Raw genomic sequence first — 23,502 nt, 5'->3', positions numbered from 1 at the left:
ACATTGCATGGCTTGCTGATCCATCAATGTTCAACTATTATCATATCTGTGATTATGACCCCCAATCCCTGTCTGTAGAAGAATTACAAAGAAATAATGAGTTTTTGGAGATTCTATTACCTCAAACAGGGGAGAATGTTCCTAACAGTGAAAGTGCTTTTACTATCTCTGCACAATACATTTACTCTCAAGACAAACTGGTTAATTCCTTGCCTCATGCTAGTACATCCCAAGATCATTTCCAGGACTCTGCTATAACAAAGAACCCTGACACTGTCCAAGAAGCCACCCTAGGGATCCCCTTGTTTTCTGATGCATGCTTCAGCCCATCTAGGTCAGTTTCTCAGAATTCAAAGTGCAGTGCTGACTCTTATAAAGACCTACCAGTCATTCAGAGCTTTCAAATCAACAGGCTAGACCCTGTATCTAAGGGACCAGTAAAGACTGTGGGATTCCTTAGTTCAATTCAAATGGCTTGTGCTCTTCCCAAATTGGATGACAGTTCATCAGTCTCAATTCCTAAGTGCTGTGCTGACTCTTGTAAAGACCTACCAGTCCCTCCGAGCTTTCAAGTCAGCAGGATAGACTCTGTATCAAAGGGATCAGTAAAGACTGTGGGGTTCCTTAGTTCAACTCAAAAGGCTTGTGCTCTTCCCACACTGGATGATAATACACCAGTCTCAATCCCTAAAAGCTCTGTAAACCCTTTTCTATTCTGAGTGGGTTTGATAATGACATGGACATACACACACTAAAAGAGTAGATCTGGCAGATTAAAATGCAGATATTGAACTTCTATGATGAATACGTTGCAACATACACTACGTATAAATCTTGCATGTGGGCTCTTTCATTGATGCATATTTCACTGTTGCCAGAACCAGTCATTCTGTTTATCTGTAAGTTAGGAGAAGTGAAAAAGCAGCTGATGGAAACTACTGCAAGGCAATTTGAAAACCTGAAAAAAGAAAATGATCACAGCTTTGGCTCAAAGAACAGTATGCTACTTCATGTGCCTCTCCAAAGACTACTATAGAGCAGATTTCCCCTTCTATTAATGACTGACAAAAGACAGTTCCACTTATAAATATATCAGCCTCTTCTTCAGACTCTCTCTCAGCTTGTAGTTCTCCAGAGAATATCCCTGTACATTTGACTGAATCTCAAATCTCTGAGAGATTTGACACCTCTTGGTTCAAAGGATGAATCAGAGTCTTCAGAAGGACGTGTCTCAGCCCCTCTATCAGAAAAAATAAAGCCAAAGGAAGAATACAGTTCTGATGTAGGCTCCAATAGCTGCACCATAAGAAATCAAGATATGACTTTACTTGAGATTAAGGACAAGTTGTGCAATAGTGTTGAAGAATCTGAATCTCGTGATGACAGTGGTTCCTGCCCTGAGGTGAACAAACGTGCAGATAGTGCTGTTCAAATGACACACACACCAGAAATTTCAGACTGTGGGGATACTCCTCCCCTTTCAAACGATATCATAGAATTCTCAGATAATGAAGAGACAGTTCCTGTTTCAAGTGAATTAATAATGGATTTTTCAGACCGTGAAGAAAAACCTGCAGTTAATAAGAATGTAATGGACTTCTCAGAAAGTCTAGAAATCTCTTCTGTGTCAAAGTAAACCGTGGAGATTTCAGACAAGGAAGAAAGCCAGCAATCTGAAACTGAACAGCATGTCATAAGAAAAGATAGCCTTCTCCTAGAACTGGACATAGTTGCAGCCTCAACCACTGATCCTGACTTGATGTTCCCTGCCACTGTTTTCCTGTTTCCAGCTCAACGGTTAGTGAAGAACAGATCTTTGATCTACCGGTATCTGATCTTGATGTAAAACCAGCCACACACCAATGCCACCTGCTGTGTCTCTGAAATTAAAGACTCCTGAAAACCAGCACTCTGAAACAGAAGTATTGAAGAAAGTAATGTCTCCCACCAAAATTAAAGACATTAACTTGAATCTTGTATTTGAAGATCTGATGATAAGTACTGTACTTAGTGTTTTATTGCAAGAAACCATAATCAATTTAAAGGCTAGAGCTGAAAATGTAGATAACAATGTAAAGGTGATTTCTGAAGAGACTCCAGTTCTATTTCTTTCCAAAGAACAACCTTTCAGTGTTAACAGAGTTGAAGATCAACTACCTGTAGAAGAAACGCTTTGCAAAGAAACCATTTCTGACACCACGAATACACCACAGACCACTTGCAATGCAGAAATCTCAGTCTTGTCTGAAGATCACCCTAAAGAGTTAGCTTGTGGGACCTCTGCATTTTCAGTTGTTAATCCAGTTTCTAAAGACTTAAAAACTCTTGTTGATCCTATAATTGATACTCCGAAGTCATCCAAAACTAAAGAAAATTGTGACTTTTTCATGTTTACCTTGAGAACACCAGTTACCCATGTCTCCCAAGTCTCTATGCTTTGCAAGCCTCAGACCACAATCAATGTAAATACTGCTGCAGAAACAGACATATCCTGCTTGTCGGAAGGTGTTACAGACCTGGTGGTTACTAATATGCAAATTATCTCCTCCAAAGAAGAAAGTACTGAACAGGAAACTGATGATCATTTTTGCTTAAAAGGAAATGTGGTTTACAACTAATGTTTCCACTAGATGCCAACTTTTCAGTAACAGTGGGGTTTTAACATGTTTGGCTTGGAGTGCTTCTATTTGACAGGGTGAATGCGTTCTTGCAAGAATATGTTGCAGAGCTGTGCTTAGAATTGTCAAAGGTTCATGCTGGTGCAATAATTTAAGGTAAAGGTAGTTATAATCTGTTGAAGGAATTAAAATAAATTGATAATGCGCTATTATTAAGAGAAGGCAATGGATTAATTGGCATCAACCAGTCTGTCTTTAAGGGCTGATATAATTTAACATATGATTTCTATCACTTTGGACCTTCCCCAATTATCTGTTAACACAAAAAAACACTAACCTTAACTATGAAGCTAGATCATCGTTTTTTACATTTAGTAATTGAGTAGCCATTGACTTGCACCTAGGTCTTGAATACAATACATATATGGAATAAGCAACTCAGAGGGGACCCACAGTTTACAATATTTCGTTGTTTAACAAGTTGTATGTATTTTAGTGCTGTGATGTGATATTTGGGTAGGGTTTTTTCTATTTTTGTTTTTAAAATATGGGGATGTTTACTGTGGGTGTTTTTAACATATATTTGAAAATGGTAACATGTGTATGCTGTATAAAAAAAATATTGTACACTCCATATATGTTTATTTTACAGCCCTGATGAAGTTCACGTATGGTGAACGAAACGCATTGGCTGGTTTCCATTTGGTATATTGAGGTTAATAACAGCTGCATTGGAGCAATGTACTTGGATGACTTTACATTTTCTTGAATTTCGTTGGTGCCCCTCCATCTATAATATGTGAACATTGGACCCGCTTGGTCACACCTTTGGAGCAGCAGGTGCTTTGGCTGGGAGCATGACATAAAGAGACACAAGGGGGAGGGTTGGTTGCCTTTGGCTCGCTGTTCTGGTTGGATGACACTCTCTCATAAAGTGTCTTGGGGAACCACAATACAGATAGAGATTATTCCTTCTTCAATTTTCTCTCTTCTTTAGTGAGAAAGGGTCTTACTGTTCCTATATGCATGGACTCTGGTAAATCTGTCTTTTGAAAATCTTCTTTCTTCATCATGGTACAATAACATTTTTGAGAATCTGATCATATCTACTCTCCTATTCATCTGTAAATAATCTAACTTTAATTCATCTTGCTGACCTATACAGAATAAAGCATTCGGTTTTATCTTCTGGCCATTTAGCTTCCAAACATATTAAATTAAACTGATTAATATAATTAAGAAGATAACCCTTCCTTATGTCAAATTTAAAAGTTCACAGTCATCCATTTGAGATACAGTTCCACTATCTAATATTAATCTCCTCTCTTTCTGAAATGCTTCACAGTCAAATACAAGGGACTATTCTAGGGTATCTAGAATATTCTAGGCTACACCTACTAAGATGCTACATCACCCGTAAGGTAATAGAGTACAAATGCAACTTTTGATTCTCGCATATGGAAATTTGAAAAAAAGTAAAGAACACTTGGAAAGAAAAATAGTAACTTTTTGAGGATTGCCACTTTAATTGACCCAGAGAGGCTAGGGGTTGATATGACTAAAGATCCGGACCATCCTGAACAGAAGGGTCCTAATGTCACAGTAGTAGAGGCAGTAGCTCCCAAAAACGAGGATCTAATAAAAAGATCACCACTAAAAATATACAAAAATTACTGATGGTGCACCGTCCATTCCACTTCCTTTTATGAATGTTCCCAGCTTTACAGAGGTGGCCCAACATGCTGTTTGTAAGTAGGACACTGGGAAAGGTGTGGAGTATTAATGTAGTGAATTACTTCTCCCGATTCTAAGACTTGACAGTTCAAGATCGGAGTGGGAGGCATCACGGAATCCTTTTGGTCAGGTCAGTTGAATTTACATTTCTGGACATTTCGGGCAGTCGATTCTGTTAATGTGTTTACAGAATGTCTTCACATCTCAAGGAAATCAAGACTTGTACAAGTCTCTGAATTGTTCTCTGTGTCTTCTCTTTTTGCATCTCACATTGATTTCTTACACTGGGTCATTAAAGCTCTGAGTTCTTGAGTGAGGTTTGCATTGCCTCAATTGGTTTTGGCTGACCTAATAATTCCTGTCAATTCTCTCTTCTTGATGTTTACCACTGGTTGGGGGCGGTATATTGGTTGTGCAAGTAAATACAGATTTAGGGAAGAGAACAATTGTCATTGTGTGCTCAAACTCTGCCTGGCTGATTTGTATTGCTGAATTTGGTCCACGGATTTCACCTCTCTTAAACAACTTTTATTCTATCCCTGTTGACATCAAACACGCTGTGTGCCACAGAACAGATTAGTTGCTTCTTTTTTAATTTAATTCCTTTAACTTTAATTAGGAATGCCTTTGTCAGTGTTGTGTTGTGGAGTAGATTTGTGAACTCAGCACAACTGGAGATCACCTCTGTTTATACCCTTATTTAACAGACTATTGTTGACACATTTCTTCCTGTGGAGGAATCAATGCTTGACGAGGGCAGTGACTCTTTGGGCCCAGCATAAGAGTGTTGGTGACGAATCTCTAAAATGTCAATACAGACTAATTCAACTACACAGTGTGACCAATGTAACCACACAAGGAAAATGTTAAGGGGTTTACTAGAAGCTCAAACCCAAAGTCATGCAGACAATTCTCAACACAAAGTTATAAAGATAAAGTATCACCAAAGGTTGCCCAAAGCAACGAGATAACTTTAGGCGAATTAAGATTAATAAAACTAGACACTCAACAAACATAATGCAGAACATCATCAGAAATACCTGATGTACAGAAAATAAGAGCTTATCAGTTTTAATAAGAATTAAAGCAATTTAAATCATCTAGCTGCAGATAGTTTGGAAACCCTACGGATTAGCCAATCAGGGATTAACATGTGGTAGGCTGAACACATGCAGGTAAAAGACAAAAAGGACAAAAGGAATTCAGAAAAAGGAAATCTTGGATAACAGGCAGTAACTAAAAAGGGGAAAAGTTAAGTAAAAAGGGAAAGGTGTCAGCATTTCAGGAGCTTGGTCAAGAGTCTTCTTCTCAGGGAAGAATTAAAATCTCTAAGTCTCAGCAAAGCATTTCAGAGGAGCAAGGGTAGAGAGGGCTGTACCTCTCAAAAGTCCAAGAGGTTCAACATCTAAGGATAGGCAAAAAGATCTGCCTCAATGGGGTCTGGAGAAAGGAGAAGAGAATGCATGATACTATTTGACTGCTGTCTGGACAGCAGTTCGAGGCCCTTCTCCACCCGCAGGCACCCGCCTGCGCCTCATTCCTGGTGCCTAGTGGTAGGCTTCTCCTGCTGCCCTCGCATGAGTAATTCCTTCTGTGTTTGCCATAATCTACTTCTGTGTTTTTATATTGCCGTTAGTTTTTGCCGTGTTTCCCTTCCCCGATTAATTCCTTCTGTGTTTGCCATAATCTGCTTCTGTGATTTATATTGCCATTAGTTTTTGCCGTGTTTCCCTTCCCCGATTAATTCCTTCTGTGTTTACCTTAATCTGTTTCTGTGATTTCTGCCGTTAGTTTTTGCCTTTAGTTTTTACCGTTAGTTGTTGCCGTGTTGTTCAGCGTGTCTCTGCCCACCTGTCCCCCCCCGTTTTAGCTCTTGTCTGTTCTCACCGCCCGTTTTCCCTGCACCGGCTCCGGACGGTCTCTCTTCCCCTGCCGCTGCCTCCCCTGCCGCTGCCTCCCCTGCTGCCCCGCCCCCCGCACACACCCATTGGCCCTCCCTCCTTCCTCCCAGCTGCTCCACACTCCCACCCCACCCTCTTAATGGCAGCCGCTGCACGGCCGCGCCGCTGGCGTGCAGGAGGCACACCAGAGGCAAGCCTGTCTGCGCCCGTCCGCCTGGTCCCCGTAACCCAGACCCCCCCCAGACAACATTACTCTACAACCACACTCCACTCCCTCAACCCAGGACCACGCCCCACCTGCACCCAAGCCAACCCCACACACACACACAGGTACCTTTCACCTGCTATGCCTGCTGGTTCTCCTGCTCCCCCATTAACACCAGAAACACCCGCGCCCCACACCAACCCAAATGCTCGCCACAACAAACACCACAACTTCAACGCAGCAGACTCCCACACAGCCCCCGCCTATCCCAACAGACCCCACACCCACAACCCGAATACACTCCACAACACCACCACAACCCACAGCAACACCAAAACCCCTCACACCAACACCACTATGCACCACAACAACAGCCCCCACAACCACCTCAACTGCATACTCCTAAACACCCACTCCTTACACAAGCATTCCATAGAACTCTGGGACCTTACCACATCACACTCACCTGACATCGTCTTCCTCACGGAAACCTGGACAAACCACTCATCTGAGCCAGACATAGCCACAGCCATCCCTGATCGGTACAAACTCCATTGCAGAGACCGCTTAAACAAACCAGGAGGTGGCATCGCCATTATGCACAAAGACACCATTAAGGTCACCACCAACACACACAACACCCTAGACAGCGCAGAATACATGCACTTCCTAATTCACATAAACAACAACACCCCCCTCAGAGGAACACTCATATACAGACCACCAGGGCCTCGCACCCCTTCTGTGACGCCATCGCTGACACCATTAGCCCTCACGCCCTCACCTCCCCAGACTACATCCTCCTCGTGACTTTAACTTTCACCTGGAGAACCCACACGACCACAACTCCTCATCCCTTTTAGATAACCACACGAACCTCGGACTCAAACAAGTGGTCACAGCACCCACCCACTCAGCAGGACACACACTCAACTCAATCTTCACCTCGAGCAACGACATAACCTACACTCACACCACCGAACTTCACTGGATTGACCACCATTGCATCCACTTCTCCTTCTCCAAACCTCCCACACACCACCACCAACACACCACACCCTACCGCATGTGAGACAAGATCCCCACAGAACACCTGAACTCCCAACTTGCACAGAACCCGCCCATACCAATGACCCCAACATTGCTGCTCACAACCTCGCACAATGGATCACAACCTGCGCAGACTCACTCGCCCCCCTCAGAAGAAACATCACCACCTGCAACATCAAGAGCGCCCCTTGGTACACCACTGAACTCCAAGACTCCAAGCATAAATGCTGCAAAGCAGAGAAAGCTTGGCGACAGGAACCCTCTACCACCAACTTCTCCACCCTCAAAACCTCGATTCGCAATCACCACCAACTCATACGCACCACCAAAAGAGCATACTACAAGGAACGCATAGACAGTAACTCTCACATCAGCAAAGAACTCTTTACCATCATCAAAGAGCTCTCCAAACCCAAAGCCAGCAACATAGACCCCACGCACACACAACTCCTCTGCGACTCCCTCTCAAACCATTTCCACCACAAAATCTTAGACATACACAACAGTTTCAAACCACACACACCTGCCACACACACCTCCAACTCGACCAACGTAGACCCTCCACACACACCCCCAACCTACTAATCACCTGGGCCCCTACCACCGACGAAGAAACTGAAAAAACGATCAATTCCATCCACTCAGGCTCCCCCTCTGACCCCTGCCCCCACCGCATTTACAACAAAGCCAGCCCAACGATCGCCCCCAAGCTTCGCGACATAATCAACAGCTCTTTCGACACTGCCACCTTCCCAGGCCTCTGGAAGCATGCAGAAATCACTGCACTCCTGAAAAAGCAAAGCTGACCCCGACGACCTCACCAACTACCGCCCTATCTCTCTCCTCCCCTTCCCCGCCAAGGTCGCTGAGAAACTAGTGAACACCCGCCTGTCCCACTTCCTTGAGGAAAACAACACACTCAACCCCTCCCAGTCTGGGTTCCGCAAGAACCACAGCACTGAGACCGCCCTCATCGCATGTACTGACGACATCAGAACCAGAGTCGACAAGGGCGAGACCGTCGCACTCATCCTCCTGGACCTCTCCTCTGCCTTTGACACTGTCTGCCATCATACACTCCGCACACGCCTCCACAACGCAGGGATTCGACACAAAGCACTAGACTGGCTCACCTCCTTCCTTACCGAAAGAACCCAAAATTTCCACCTCACTCCCTTCCACTCCACAGCCACCAAAATCATCTGCAGAGTCCTCCAAGGGTCCTCCCTCAGCCCTACCCTTTTCAACATTTACATGACCCCGCTCGCCAACATTCTCCGACCACACGGAATCACCATCATATCCTGCACCAACGACCCCCAGCTCATCATCTCCCTCACCCGTAACCCTGCAACCGCCAAAACCAACCTCCACGCTGCACTCCTTGACACCGCCACATGGATGACAGCAAACCACCTCAAGCTCAACTCCAACAAAACCGAAATCAGCATTTTCGGCCCCAACAAAACCATATGGGACTACTCCTGGTGGCCCACCGCCCTAGGCCCCCCACCTACCCCTACAAACCACGCATGCAACCTCGGCATCATCCTGGACCCCTCCCTCTCCATGACCCAGCAAATTAACGCTATCATCTCGTCCTGTTTCAACACACTCTGCATGCTGTGAAAAACCTTCAAATGGATTCCCATAGAGACCAGAAAGACCGTCACCCACGCACTCATCAGCAGCAGGCTGGACTACGGGAACGCCCTCTACGCCGGCACCACACTCAAACTCAAACGCAAACTCCAGAGAATCCAGAACCCAGCCGCCCGCCTCATCCTGGACCTCCCTCGCCATGAACACATCTTGTCACACCTCAGATCCCTTCACTGGCTTCCTATCGACAAGAGGATCACCTTCAACATCCTCATCCACGCACACAAATCCCTCCACAACACCGGACCAACCTACCTCAACGAAAGAGTGAACTTCCACAGTCCCACTCGCCACCTCCGGCCTACCTCGCACTCGCCACAGTCCCCCGCATCCAACGCGCCACCACCAGAGGCAGATCCTTCTCCTACCTCGCCCCCAAGGCCTGGAACTCCCTCCCCACCAACATCCGCAAGACCCAGGACCTCCTGCTCTTCAGAAAAAACCTCAAGACGTGGCTGTTAGAACAGTAACCCTCCTCTCTCCCCCCCCCCAGCGCCTTGAGACCCTCACGGGTGAGTAGCACGCTCTATACATTTTTTATTGATTGATTGAATGCTTGAGGAAAAATGCGAGATGAAGAGTGCCACAAATCCATCTGGAGAATGGCATTTTAAAGTTCATAGGGCAAGATAATTTGTCAGTACATCATTCCACATGACGCTGAAGGTGTAACATCGAATAGAAAATGATCATGTGATTCAAACTGAAACATTAGTGAAGATTCTCCGGTTTATCATGAGAACGGAGTCCATCTGAACTCTTCTGTACAAGATTGCAATAATTGCATCCTGTACCAGTCCACAGTCCTGAAAGTTCTGTACTCAAGGAAAATTTCCCAGGCTCACTATGTAAACAACAATAGGCATCTATTACCCAGCTAGTATTCTCATGAGAACAAAACCTGAAAGAAAGGTTCATGTTAGCAAGATGACTAGACATTTTTAGCACAGTCAGGATTACAAACCTAACAGGCCTCACTTAGGCTAATGCCAATTAATTAAACGGCACATCAAACCATGCAAATAAAAGAATTACATTTCTCTACCTGTGCATTCAGAGTTAAAACATTTCTCATCAGAAATCTATTATTGTTTTCATGCAGACCATTAGTTTACACTTTAAAACACTGGTTCCCAATCTGTGGTCCGGGGACCCCTGGGGGTCCGCCAAGTATCCTCAGGGGTTCAGCGACAGCTTAGAAAATTATATACTATTAACAGATTAATAAAGTGTATATAAATAAAATAGCTACATTTACAATTGAACATTTTAAAACATACTAAAGGATAAAAATTAAATTATTATCCTCAGATTGATTCATGTGGGCAGTGCAGGTGCAACAAACAGAATAAAGTATGGATGATGTGTGGCTTCAATTGAAGTTAGAAAAGCTCCAACCTTCATATTAAGAAAATAAAAATATGTAATTTTATTTATATTTGTTTGAAAATTAAATAAATTGTGCTACATGTGTATGATGAATGCTTGTTTCATTATTTTTTGTGTATTGTTTTGCTTTTCAAATCATAGACAATGTTTAGGGTGAGGTCTAGGCTTCTAGTAATGACTCAGTGGGGGGCGGTCCCCGGATTCCAATAATGACTAAGTGGGGTCCCTGGCTTCCAGTAATGGTAAAGTGGGGGTCCAAAGAAGTCAAAAGGTTGGAAACCACTACTCTAAAATATAACATAAGGAGAAATGAATTCTTCAAACATGAAATTTAATCTCTATGCCACATGGGTTTCATTAGCTAGTCTAGAGTGAATGCACACTAATTTGGCTTCTAAGTGCAACACTTTACAACTAAACTATTAGTACTTTGGTTAACATAATGCATAAAATGTCACACAGATGATCACTGTGACACGAGGGACAACACTAAAATGTCTACTACATCACTATCAAAGGAAACAAAGACATTCGACCTACAGCTAAGTTAACTAGGAGGTAAAGCCTATGAAATTTTAATCTTAAACTATCTAGAAACCAAACAAATTTCAAGAAAAAAACTGAAGAATGCATGACATGATTCCTGTAGAACAAAGATAGAAATCAAGTGTATTGCATTTGTTTTCAATATAGAAAAGAAAAAAAACATACATATTCAACGCACATCTGTAATGCGATGTACTATATGTGCAGTATGCTGGTGTATGTGTACAATTATACTAGTCATTACATAAAGCAAGTTACTTTCGGCTTTTAGTAAGACAGGCTAATTACTGTACAAATCAGAAGTATAAATATTTTCTCCTTTCTCAGAAGAATGAACGTTTGAGATAGCTCTGCGACAATTCAAACATATGGCTTGCTATTTAAATACATATGATTATAGCAGACACAAACCCCAAACAACTAGTCAACAGGTTTGAAACCAATGCTCAGCAGGTTACGAGGGAATCTCTGCAACAAATATTGAAATACATGCACTATCTTTTTAGGATTTGAACCTTTAGCCTGTAACTTACATGCAGTTTTCATTAATATTCTGGGTTATCTCAGACCGCATAAAACGTGACCAGGAAATTAGGCTCTGATCTCTGCAACAAGTGGACTAACCACAAGATCCAGCTTGCCAGCAGTCGCGGGCGCACCGTTAATTAGGAGGGGGGCGGTGCGCGGGTTGAAAAAATAAAATAAAAACGTACCTTGCTCCTCGCTGCACGGCTCCTCTCCTCCGTCTCGCTGGCACTGCAAGCACAGGCTCCCAGCCTGCCCTGCGCCAATCCTGACGCTGCTCTGAGCAGCGTCAGGATTCGCTGGGAGCACCCTCCATGGGTGCTCCCAGGAAGAATGGGAGCCTGTGCAGGCTCTCTCCAGCCCGGCAACTGTGTTGCTGGGCTTGAGAGAGCCTACAGCGCATGTGTGTTTGGCCGGCCAAACACACATGCACTCTGAGGGAAGTGCTCTGTGCACTCCCCTCCAAGCCTGTCATCCACTATGCCCCGCTCCTTTCACCACAAAGGAATAATAAACTTGGTTTTTGTAATTAGTGTGCCAAGTAAGCGCCACTAAGTTGAGCATGATACTGTACAACTGTGATAATAAGTGTCAAGTGAAAAACACAACTAAATGTATGTGTGTATGTACCTATAGATGTCTTTTGTCTTTTTCACAGATGGTGGAGGGTTATAAATTCCAACCTTTGCTTTAACCAAAGTTTGTAACCCTACATGCAGAAGCACAAGGCATACAATTCCAGGTCAGACAAGAATCGAAAGGGCTATCCGATATGTTTGAATGCCTACTTCAGGGACACACAATCTACTTGCTGTCATACCTTACCACTGATTACTCAGAAGTATTGCTCCTCGTTTGCTTGGCTATCTGGGATACTTCTATTTTGAATAAATATATTTTGAGCTTTGGTATCCAATTGTTCCTTTGTCTGTGTGACTGCCCTACTTTTGCGGGTCTGTCCTACGCACAGACCGTAGGCACAAAATTGGTAAAGTCCTTTGGTAAACCAGAGGCACAATCACTAAAAATTGACCAGACACAACACCTGACTGCGAGAATAACACTTAGTTTACCCTTTGGATGGTGATTAAATACATTGGTAAACACCTAGGCTACGCCAAAATTGGAAGCGACCCAAAGGGGTGGGCGGGGTAGTGTGGCAGCATGAAAGGTACCCTTAAAATATGTATGCATAATGTGAACAGCAAAACTGCAAGTGTCGGTATGCAGTACAAAGCCCACGGCATGGGCTGCGCACGCTTATCACGCACAAGACCGAGATTCTTCCTTCACCACACTACAACACACACTTCACCACTCAAAGTGTTGTACAATGACAATCCAGCGCAAGAGTAACCAGGACCGGACGACCACTCAAATCTGAGGCGAAAGTTAAACTTCAGCTACTGAGTGAAAGGGAAGGAGAGCGGGTTGCTTCACATGGACACTTGTTGCGCTTCTGTTCCACCAGGAGCCGGTCTTGCAGGATTCAAGCCCCACTCCCTTTCTCCCCAACACAGACTCCGCGGCAGGCCCCGGAGCAAGTAGGTCATGCATTCCGGGCATGTATCGTACATTCCTTTATATCTTTCCTTAGCTCGTTATCCACGAGAACGCAAAAATTGCACAGGGTGAGGGTACAATTTCCGTATTCAATGTCCGCAGAACATTTCTGTTTGAGGTGCTCGGAAAATACAGACGTACGCATAAAACAGGTACCTTGAAGGGCGCTTTCTGTGTCCCGGGGTGGGAATGGTCGGTGCCCTCGGTCACCTGAGCGACGGTCTCCCCTCACAGCTGGAGCGGAGAGAGCCGCTCCGCTAACCCGCCGGTCGTCGCTAGTGTTTCTGTCTTCTGAGTTTGAGGCCGTGCCTTGTTGCCTGGTTACCCGTACAAGGCTTTGAAATTCTGCCCTTTTGCCTGGCACCCACGAAGTTCGAGCTAGGCTTTCTTTCTTTTTTTTCCCAATGTTTTTGTGATATCTGCAGTAGAACCACCGGCGTGGACCTCTAAGAGCACCGAGCGTCGGCGCGCGTATATTTTCCGAGGAGTAAATGATTTTTCGGCTTCAGCACACCAACGCCAGAGGGCACAGTGAAATTGATCAGGGAATTCGTAAGGATGTTGGGGGCCCCGGCCAAAATCCATTTGCGGGGCCTTGTTCAAAACAGGTTTGAATTTATGGTTCAATTTCAGCTCTGTCGTACCCTGTTTGGCCAGGTCACTGACATCGCACAGCACTCTTCCAAATTCTAAATGTGTTTACATCTAATATTCAAAGATACTGACGTGTTTTCAGTATTGTAACACAGCAGTGGTTCACTGATGTTAACGCAAATAATCCATGTGACACCCTTCCGTTTCTCATATGTGAGGTACTATTCGTATCTTACATAAACATTTTTTTTAATGGATATTGCATAAAAAGTAAACACAACATTTCTCTGCAAAATGTCGATATACTCTTACACATCACCCACATTAAAATACATTGAAGGAAACTGGTATTTAAAACAATCTGTTTAAGAATTATTCTAGCTCTTCTGGCAAGACGCTCTGCAAAACAGAGCGGCTCTATCAGAGTGTCCCATGAAAAGCTGGGGCCCAGGTCCAGAGCCCACTTTGCTCTTAAAACGTCTCTGAATGTGATGGGTATGTAAAAACATGCACACAGACAATGAAAACACTTTTGCTCGTGAAGTGATGGTTGTCTACTGAGATCCACTGTATAACTCGTGTGTTCCTTAGTCTTAGATGCTCATACGTGACTGTCCCTCAGCTTCATGATGTTGACGTTGGGGAGGGAAGGATTTTTTTGATGGGTGGGGGCAGTGCTTTAAATGGGCCGGTACTGTCCGGTACTGAGTACCGGCACTTTTCTATTTTGAAAGGGAGAGTACCGGCACATCTCAAGAAAAACGTAATACTTTCAATTGCAGAGTACCGGCACTTCTCGGAAACAAGCAGGTACTCTGGCACAGAGTACCTGCACTTACATTTTTCCATTTCCATTTCAAGCACTGGGGGTGGGGGGGGACGTTGCGAAGGGAAACAGGAACTAAATAAAGCCACAAGATATATGGATGTCAGCAGTGACACCACTTTCCACTGCTGTGCTTTTATTCCCAACCCACTTCGTTCTAAAAGTTGTCCTTATTCCCATCAATTGTCATAAAATGAAGATTTCTAGATTACAATGGCCCGTATTCTGTAGAAAGAGAACTAAACTGCAATATGTTACCCTTTGTGGCAGGTAGCCATCAGGTAACATTAGTACTAAGCCACACTTTGGCCAACCATCAGTTGTCCAGCACCACTACATCTGAGCACATAATATAGGCTAATATACTGGAGCCAGAGAACACACACTTCACATTTCGAGATGCTGGCCCCTTCATTTGAGGATTATGAGCTACACTGTCAATTGCCATTGCTCTTGATTTGGTCTGTATTCATTTAGGTATTTGGACCCATAGGCTCACACAGATGCCAAGTTTCACAGTTTTCTATTGGGTTAAATAAAACTGTAAGTCCCAGAATTCTAAGAAAAATAACAGGACTGATCTCACCAGTCACACATGAACCCAGGATACTTGGCTGTTATGGGATCCCAAACAGTAAACGATACAGGCTTGTGACAAAGTAAATTCATTTATGAAGGATTGTAATCCCTCCATTTTATAGAGTACTGATCATAGTCTGGCAGGGTCCACGATCACTGATTTTTTGCAAACATTTCATAACCTTCAGTAACTAGATATGGTATTTTTTGTTGCATTATTGTATCAAAATGCATGTTCATCTAGCCATCAGAACCATAATGTAATATACATGGCCAGGGTCGCTAGCAATACTTCAATACCGAGAATCAACACTGTGACATGGTTGATGCCATGGGGCAAAGTGGAGCCAATCACAATTCAAGAAGGGCCTGTCTCATTACCAGGTATAATGATCTGCCTTAAAAAGAATGTTTCCAATGAAAACTATTGATGTCTATGCTATAAAAAAACTGAAAATGTCTGGTCCATGTATGCTCCCTCCTCCCTAATTTCACCTTCAACTCTTTCTTTGTCTTTTCCTTGTTGTATTATTTGAAACGCTTTAAATACATTTAAAAAAAAAAAAACAATTCAAGAAGGACCTTATATATAACTGAGCCTCCTGACTATTAAATATCTAGCGTTTCCCCCATAGCTTTTAACTTCTTGGAGTGAGATTTTCAGGGAGGCAAAACCCTGTCCAAAAAACAGGGCCTGGATAGTATCATTAGTACATCAAGTGCAGTGCCACCTGTGCCCAGAGGACGAAGTGATCCACTGCATCCAATTATTTGTCTTTTACTTCTCAAGTGGGAACAGTTGAGCTTATTTTCTTTGCTTGCATTGGGGCCAGTGGTACACTTGCAAAACCACAGGCAATAAGGCATATCAAAAGGGCCACAGTAATGCAGGATTCACTGTCTGTTTTAGAAGACTGAGGACAATACTAATATTTACAGTGAGCTATGGGTCCGCCCATGCTTTACCTTTGGTTGGCAATATCATTTGCTTGCATGTAATTCAATGTCTTTCCTTCTTCTTGTGTTTGTTCCTCCGCTTAAGAATATCATCTTTACCATCCTTTACCAACCTTTCCATGGGATGTATGTTTTCTTGATCTCTTATCCTTGTGCAGCTTTCCCCTCACAGCCCTGTCCATCCCATCCTCTCGGTATCACTCCCCAACTTGTCCTTGACTTACTCTGTCCTGTATTTTTTTTTAACCCCTCCACAAGCTCCTCTTTTGCTCCCCCACCTTCCCCTACACGCTGCTCCCACCTCACCCTTGACTTGCAACCCCGCCTGCTCCTCCACTGCGCTCCCTTATAGTTGCATTTTTTGTCCCTAAGAAAAATGTCATTCCACTTGAGGATTCACTGAAGATCATGGGGCACAGTAATGAATCTTGGGGACCAGAATGCCCCAGTCTTTTCCATATAGTGGAGAACACTATCCCAAACGTTTTACTGCCCGCCACTCAGTCAGCTTCTGTATACATACAGTAGATTACCAGAACAATTTCCAGACCTGTAAATATTTAAAATCATTATCTCTTTTGTGTAGAGTGGTATCCAAGAGATCCCTATTTCAGAATTCTATGTGTGCACAGTCTTCGTAGCCAGAAAGCTCCTTGATTCTTTTCTCATTTCTGTCCTTTTCAAACATATTGATTAATCATTTAATTCAAAATCATAAATATGTAAATTCTGTCATTCTGCCTTGACTAATTTACATTGTTACTCAGTAACACAAACCAAATGTAGGTTTGATCGGCATGACTTCACTTCCTTCGACACATAGGTGGTCATTACAACCCTGGCAGTCGGTGTTAAAGCAGCGGTAAAACCGCAAACAGGCAGGCGGAAAAAGAAATGGAATCACGACCGTGGCGGAAACCGCCAACAAAGACAGCCACTTTAACACTCAGACCACCACGGCGGTACAAACAAACAGCTTGGCGGTCACCGCCAACAGACAGGCGGAGGACAATGTACCGCCCACAGTATCACAACCTACTAATCCGCCACCTTTTCCGGGGCGGATTCACCGCGGACAAAAACACAGCGGAAACAGGACTTCGAAGGGAAAATGCTCACCTCTACACACCCCACGAGGAATCAGGACGCCATGAAACCCGAGCTCCAGATCCTGCCAGCCCTTATCTTCTTGCTCCTCTACCAGGAGCACGAACGCCTGCGGCGAAGACCACGGTGAGTACTGCACCTACGAGGGGAGGAAGGAGGGAAAAAACAGGGACACACACACGCAATACGCAACACCCCCACCCTCACCCATGACAACACACACACTAATACAGCATGACACATTTCAGTTACACACCGCAACCCCCCCTGGAAGATTGCAAAGACCAAAGAAAATGAGTGTAACCTTTGTAATATATTAAAATCCAGTACGCAAAAAAATATATATATATACACTATAAACAAAATATACACCAAGAATAGTAGTCCAGGTAGTGCTCCATTGAAGTCCGTGGAACACTGGGCCCACACGGTATGGACGAGGCCCACACTCAATCCCCGAACATGACGGAGAGAACACTGCAGGGGCATCAGATAGCAATAAAACAGGCACCTCGGGGGGAAGGGAAAGGGGCGGCACCTCAGCCGGTTGAGGCCACAACGCCAAATCCACGAGGGGGCCACATGCCCACTGTTCCATCCTGGGGAATGCAAAGCCACAGTCTCTCAAGTCTCTACAGTGGGTGGTTTGCCCACTGTTCCATCCTGGGGGAGTGCAAAACCACAGTCTCTCAAGTCTCTACAGTAGTTGGTTTGCCCACTGTTCCATCCTTGAGAGTGCAAAGCCACAGTCTCTCAAGTCTCTACAGTGGGTGGGTTGCCCAATGTTCAATCCTGGGGAGTACAAAGCCACAGTCTCTCAAGTCTCTACAGTGGGTGGGTTGCCCACTGTTCCATCCTGGGGAGTGCAAAGCCACAGTCTCTCTAGTCTCTACAGTGGGTGGTTTGCCCACTGTACCATCCTGGGGAGTGCAAAGCCACAGTCTCTCAAGTCTCTACAGTGGGTGGGTTGCCCACTGTTCCATCCTGGGGAGTGCAAAGCCACAGTCTCTCAAGTGGATGCCTTTCTCCACTGGTTCTGGAGGGGGCTTTGTGCCCAGAGTGCTTCATCCTGCCAAGAACAGAGGTAGTGGATGTGATACTCCACTGGTTCTGGAGGGGGCTTTGTCCCCAGAGTGCTTCATCCTGCTCGTGACGGACTCAGTAGCGTCAGTGCCCTTGGCACTCATGGGCCAGCAGTGCTTGTGGCGGCGGTGCCCTGTTCAGCGGTGCTTGTGGCGGTGGTGCCCTGTTCAGCGGTGCTTGTGGCGGCGGGGTCCTTTGCAGTGACTCAGCTGCCCAGCGGGGCTGGTGCTGGCGGTCCTGTCTGGCCCAGCGAGGCTGGTGCTGGCAGTCCTGTCTGGCCCAGCGGGGCTGGTGCTGGCGGAGGCCTCCTGGGCAGCAGGGCTGGTGCTGGCGTTGGTCTCCTGGGCAGCAGGGCTGGTGGCGGTGGCCTCCTGGGCAGCTGGGCTGGTGGCCTCCTGGGCAGCGGGGATGATGGCGGTGGCCTCCTGGGCAGCAGGGCTGGTGGCGGTGGCCTCCTGGGCAGCGGGGATGATGGTGGTCTTCTCTGCCGTGCTGCTCTTCCCAGACTTGCTGACTTTCTTGTGGCCCTTCCCCACCTTGGAAGGTGTCGCAGCTGACTCCTCACTCCCAACTGTACCCCTGGGAGCGGCTTTGGTGGCTGGAGTCTTCCCCCTCTCCCGCCGGCACTGGCCAACTTTTGATGCTTGACAGGAGGGGGACTGTCCGTGCTGTGGCTCCGTGCCACACTGGCTGCACTGGTGGCCGGTGCACTCCAGATTCCGGTGACTACAGGCATCACTGGTCCCGGAGATGTTGTGGCTGAGGTGCTAGGTTGGGACCTGGAGAGTCGGGCCCCACGAGACGGACGGGGTGGGGGAGGTGAGGGAAAGAGGTCAAGGTTGGACTGGAAAAGTTTTTGGGAAACACTGGGACAGGTAGCTGGAAGGGGTTTGGGAGTGGAGGAAGAGGTTGAGGTTGTACGAGATGTTCGTTTGGTGACTTTTGGGTGAAGGTGCATGCGCTGGAGGCTGTCGAGAGGTGGATGGCTGTTGGGTGGGTGTGTGCCTGCGTTTGTGTATCTTGGGAGGTGGCGTCACAGACGCACTGGGAGAGGACACGGGAGACGTGTGAATGGCAGTGGGGGTGGTGACTGCACGTGAGTGGGGTGTGGTGGTGGGTGTGCTGGTGATGGAAGTACTGGCTGTAGATGTAGTGCATGCAGGTGTGAGTGTAGACGAGACTGGGAGGGAGGAGTAAGACAAGGAGGAGGGGGACACAGTGGAGGCAGTGGATGTTGGTGTGTCTGCATGTGTGTGATGCTTGCGTGAGTGCCTGTGGGATGTGTGGTGCTTATGTTTGCCAGAGCTTCCCTTGTGTGTTGACGTGTGTGCATGCTGGTCTGAAGGTGTGCTTGGGATAGGCTGAGGTAGAGGGGATTGGGTCTGGGTGGAGGAAGTTGGAGGGGGAGGCTAGAGGCAGGAACAATGGCTGCCATCAGTGCTGAGGCCAGAGTCTGAAAAAGCTAGCTGAAGGGCCACCTGACCAGAATGAATGCCCTCCAGGAATGCATTTGTTTGTTGCAACTGCCTCTCTTCACCCTGGATGGCATTCAAAATGGTAGACTGCCCAACAATGAGGGACCTGAGGAGGTCAATGGCCTCCTCACTGAGGGCAGCAGGGGTGACTGGGGCAGGGGCTGAGGTGCCTGGGGCAAAGGTGATGCCCACCCTCCTGGGTGAGCGTGCGTGGGGCAAAGGCTGAGGGGCTGCTGGGAGGGCGGTGCTGGTAGGGGGGTGGCGGCTGTACCTGTAGATGCGGGGGGCACAGATGTTGCTGCCACCACAAGGGAGCTCCTATCAGAGGACAAGTCCGAGTCACTGGTGTCAGCTCCTGTCCCCGCCGTGGAGCTCCCCTCGCCCTCCGTCCCACTGGTGAACTCCGAGTCCATAGTGTCGCCCTCCAGGGCCATGTGGGATGCAGCTCCCTCCTGCTCCGGTGCCACTGCTCCTCCGCCCGATGATGCTAATGCACACAAGAACAGGGAGACCACAAAAAGGGGGGGACGACAGAAGAAAGACATGTTGAGTGCATGCATTACCGCTACCGTTGGCGGACACGACAGACAGAGAAGCCCCCTGCACTACGCCGCGCACTTGGGCTCCACTGTTCAATCCCTGGGACATGGCCTACAAGGCTATGGATAACATCTGCACACATGGATGCCACAGGAGCCTGACTAGGTGTACTTGGCACTGTACACAGGTGGGGTGGGGTGTCACAGGGTCTGCCAGAACAAGGGGACCTAACTAGCACACTCGCCCTAGCCTAGGGAGACCCACAGCCCACCTCCCCCACCCAGACACCTCCAATACGTGCAAAATCAGCAGAATGAGAGTGTACTCACCCCCTTGTGGCTGCTGCGATGTCCTCAAGCGCCCATCCAACTCCGGGTACGCAACCGCCAGGATCCTGAACATCAGGGGGGTCATGGTGCGACGGGCACCCCTCCCATGTTGGGAGGCCATCCCCAGCTGGGCCTCCGCCGTCTTCTTGCTCCAGCGGCGAATGTCCTCCCCTCTCTTACGGCAGTGGATGCTCCGTCTGTGGTAGACACCCAGGGTCCGGACGTCCTTGACGATGGCACGGCAAGTATCTTTTTTCTGGTGGGCGCTGACCTACATGAATTGTAAAGGGGGAAAAGAAAAGTTATTACCAAATGCACCATCACAGTCATTGGCCCCCATCCCTACCCTTGCCATTATGCACATGCACTCACCGTCGTTTCATGCACGCCTCAATCTCCACCCCCCCCATCTTTCATCCACCCCACTCCACACAGGCATAGCCCATATAGCATGCTCCCAGTGTATTTACCTGTTTGTCTGGAGGACCATAGAGTAGCGTGTACTGGGGGAGGACCCCATCCACGAGTTTCTCCAACTCCTCCGATGTGAAGGCAGGAGCCCTTTCCCCAGACGCACGAACCATTGTCTCTACCAGACCGAGGTCACAGCAGCACTTGCAGTGTAGGTCCTCTCCTGTCGAAGATCAGGTATTGAGTGATTGAACAGATAGAAAATGGCGGTCACGTCCGCGGCGGTGCGTACGTTACCGCCGACGTACATCGTCATTGGCTCCTGGGACCCATAGGGTCCAATGTTAACCAATGCAGCCTTGCGCCGCGGTCTTTGACCGCCTACCGCGACGGTGTACAACGCCAGCGCAGTTACCTCACATCCCATTGTCCCACTTTACAGGTCAGACAGCCGCCATTTCAGGTGCCCACATGGCTTAATTTTTCACTGCGGCACACATACCTAGGCCATGCATCAACACTCACACAGGCCAAATTTCAGATTATGATTCGTGTTCTGTGTAAGCTGTGGGTACGTACCTCTGAGTTGGTTGACTCTGTGCTCGCTGTTGTCCTTCATAGGCACCGTCCGCTGGGACATGTGAGGAGATGGCGGCATCCTCCGGTGTACAGACCGCTGGTGGACCTGTCGACAATGGAGGAAAGACATGTGATCATCACCTACAGGCCTGACTGTGCCACAATCCTGGAACTGTGTGCCCAGCTGGAGCCAGACCTGATGTCAGCTATTCGCCATCCCACAGGAATCCCCCCTCAAGTGCAGGTGCTGTCAGTACTCCATGTGGCTTTGGTACCCCCCCGCAGGAGTGAACAGGTGTACAGAAACCGGAAGAGTTATCATTCCATGAATGTGCAGATGGTGTGTTTGACAGACCAGTACATATCCCATGTTAATGCCAAGTTCCCTGGTTCAGTGCATGACGCTTACATCCTGCGGAATAGCAGCATCCCTTATGTGATGGGGCAACTCCAGAGGCACCGTGTGTGGCTATTAGGTGAGCACCTGGAAGCAAGTCAGTGGGAATGGTTGTCTGGGTCTGGGGATATCCCTACAGGTTAGTGTGTGTCTAACAGTTTCCCTCGCCATTTGCAGGTGACTCTGGTTACCCCAACCTGTCATGGCTACTGACCCCAGTGAGGAATTCCAGGACAAGGGCAGAGGAACGCTACAATGAGGCCCATGGGTGAACTCGGTGGAAAATAGAGTGGACCTTCAGTCTCCTGAAGGCCAGGTTCAGGTGCCTCCATATGACAGGTGGATCCCTATTCTACTCACCAAAGAAGGTGTGCCAGATCATGGTGGCCTGCTGCATGCTTCACAACTTAGTTTTGCGACGACAGGTGCCTTTTCTGCAGGAGGATGGTCCAGATGGCGGTGTTGTTGCAGCTCTGGAGGCTGTGGTCAGTGAAGACAAGGAAGCAGAAGAAGAGGACATCGACAACAGGAATTCGGTGATCCTGCAACATTTCCAGTGAGACACAGGTAAGAATACAAACCTGCCTACTACATGTACTTTAACACTACTACCTCTCTACTGTCTGTCGTTTTCACCCAGTGTATGGTCACTGAGTTGTCACTTTCCCTTACGATTTCACAGATGTGTGTCCCACAGTGTGACATCTGCTTTGTTTCCTCATGGACTAGAGCTGTGTGACATAGGTATGTTGACATTACATTTGATATAGCATTTTGACACTGTAATTGCTAATACACTATTTCGAAATCACAGACTGATTCCAGATTATTTTGTGCTTCAAGGGTGTTTATTTAACTGCTCGACAGCACCGCCCCAGACGTAGCCTTCCTGACCGAAACCTGGTGGAATGACTCCTCGGCCCCTGACATCGCCATCGCCATCCCTGACGGCTACAAGATCACCAGAAGAGATCGCACCAACGGAATTGTCGGCGGAATAGCCATCGCCCACAAAGCTACCCTCAAGATCCATACCCACACGGACGACACCCTCAAAACAGCTGAACACCTCCACTTCCAGATTCACTCGGACCCCAACACTACCCTCAGAGGAACCCTCATATACCGTCCTCCAGGACCAAGAGCCCTCTTCAGCGACACTGTCTCCGACCTCGCAAGCACCCACGCCCTCGCCTCTTCAGACTACATCCTCCTGGGAGACCTAAACTTCCACCTGGAGAACAACAATGACGTCAACACCGCATCACTGACCACCAACCTCTCCAACCTCGGACTCCGTCAACTGGTCAACACTCCCACCCACATAGCCGGCCACACCCTTGACCCACTCTTCACTTCAAGCAACCACATCTCTTTCAGCCACACCTCCGAACTCCACTGGACCGACCATCACTGCGTCCATTTCTCCTTC

General features: G+C 47.0%; 1 protein-coding gene across 1 annotated transcript in view; it reads right to left on the bottom strand.

Moving 5' to 3' along the window:
- Nucleotides 1–13,393, bottom strand: part of LOC138288560 (uncharacterized) — a 91,033-nt gene extending 77,640 nt beyond the window's left edge. The window contains exon 1 of the mRNA XM_069230079.1: nucleotides 13,350–13,393. The gene's annotated coding sequence lies outside the window, so the exon portion shown is untranslated. The remainder of the gene's footprint in view (nucleotides 1–13,349) is intronic.
- Between the last annotated feature and the right edge of the window lie 10,109 nt (nucleotides 13,394–23,502).

This window comes from Pleurodeles waltl, chromosome 4_1, assembly GCF_031143425.1.
Source record: "Pleurodeles waltl isolate 20211129_DDA chromosome 4_1, aPleWal1.hap1.20221129, whole genome shotgun sequence".
Lineage (NCBI taxonomy): Eukaryota > Metazoa > Chordata > Amphibia > Caudata > Salamandridae > Pleurodeles > Pleurodeles waltl.
Note: the sequence above shows the minus strand (reverse complement) of the source record. Positions and strands in the feature narration are given on the sequence as shown.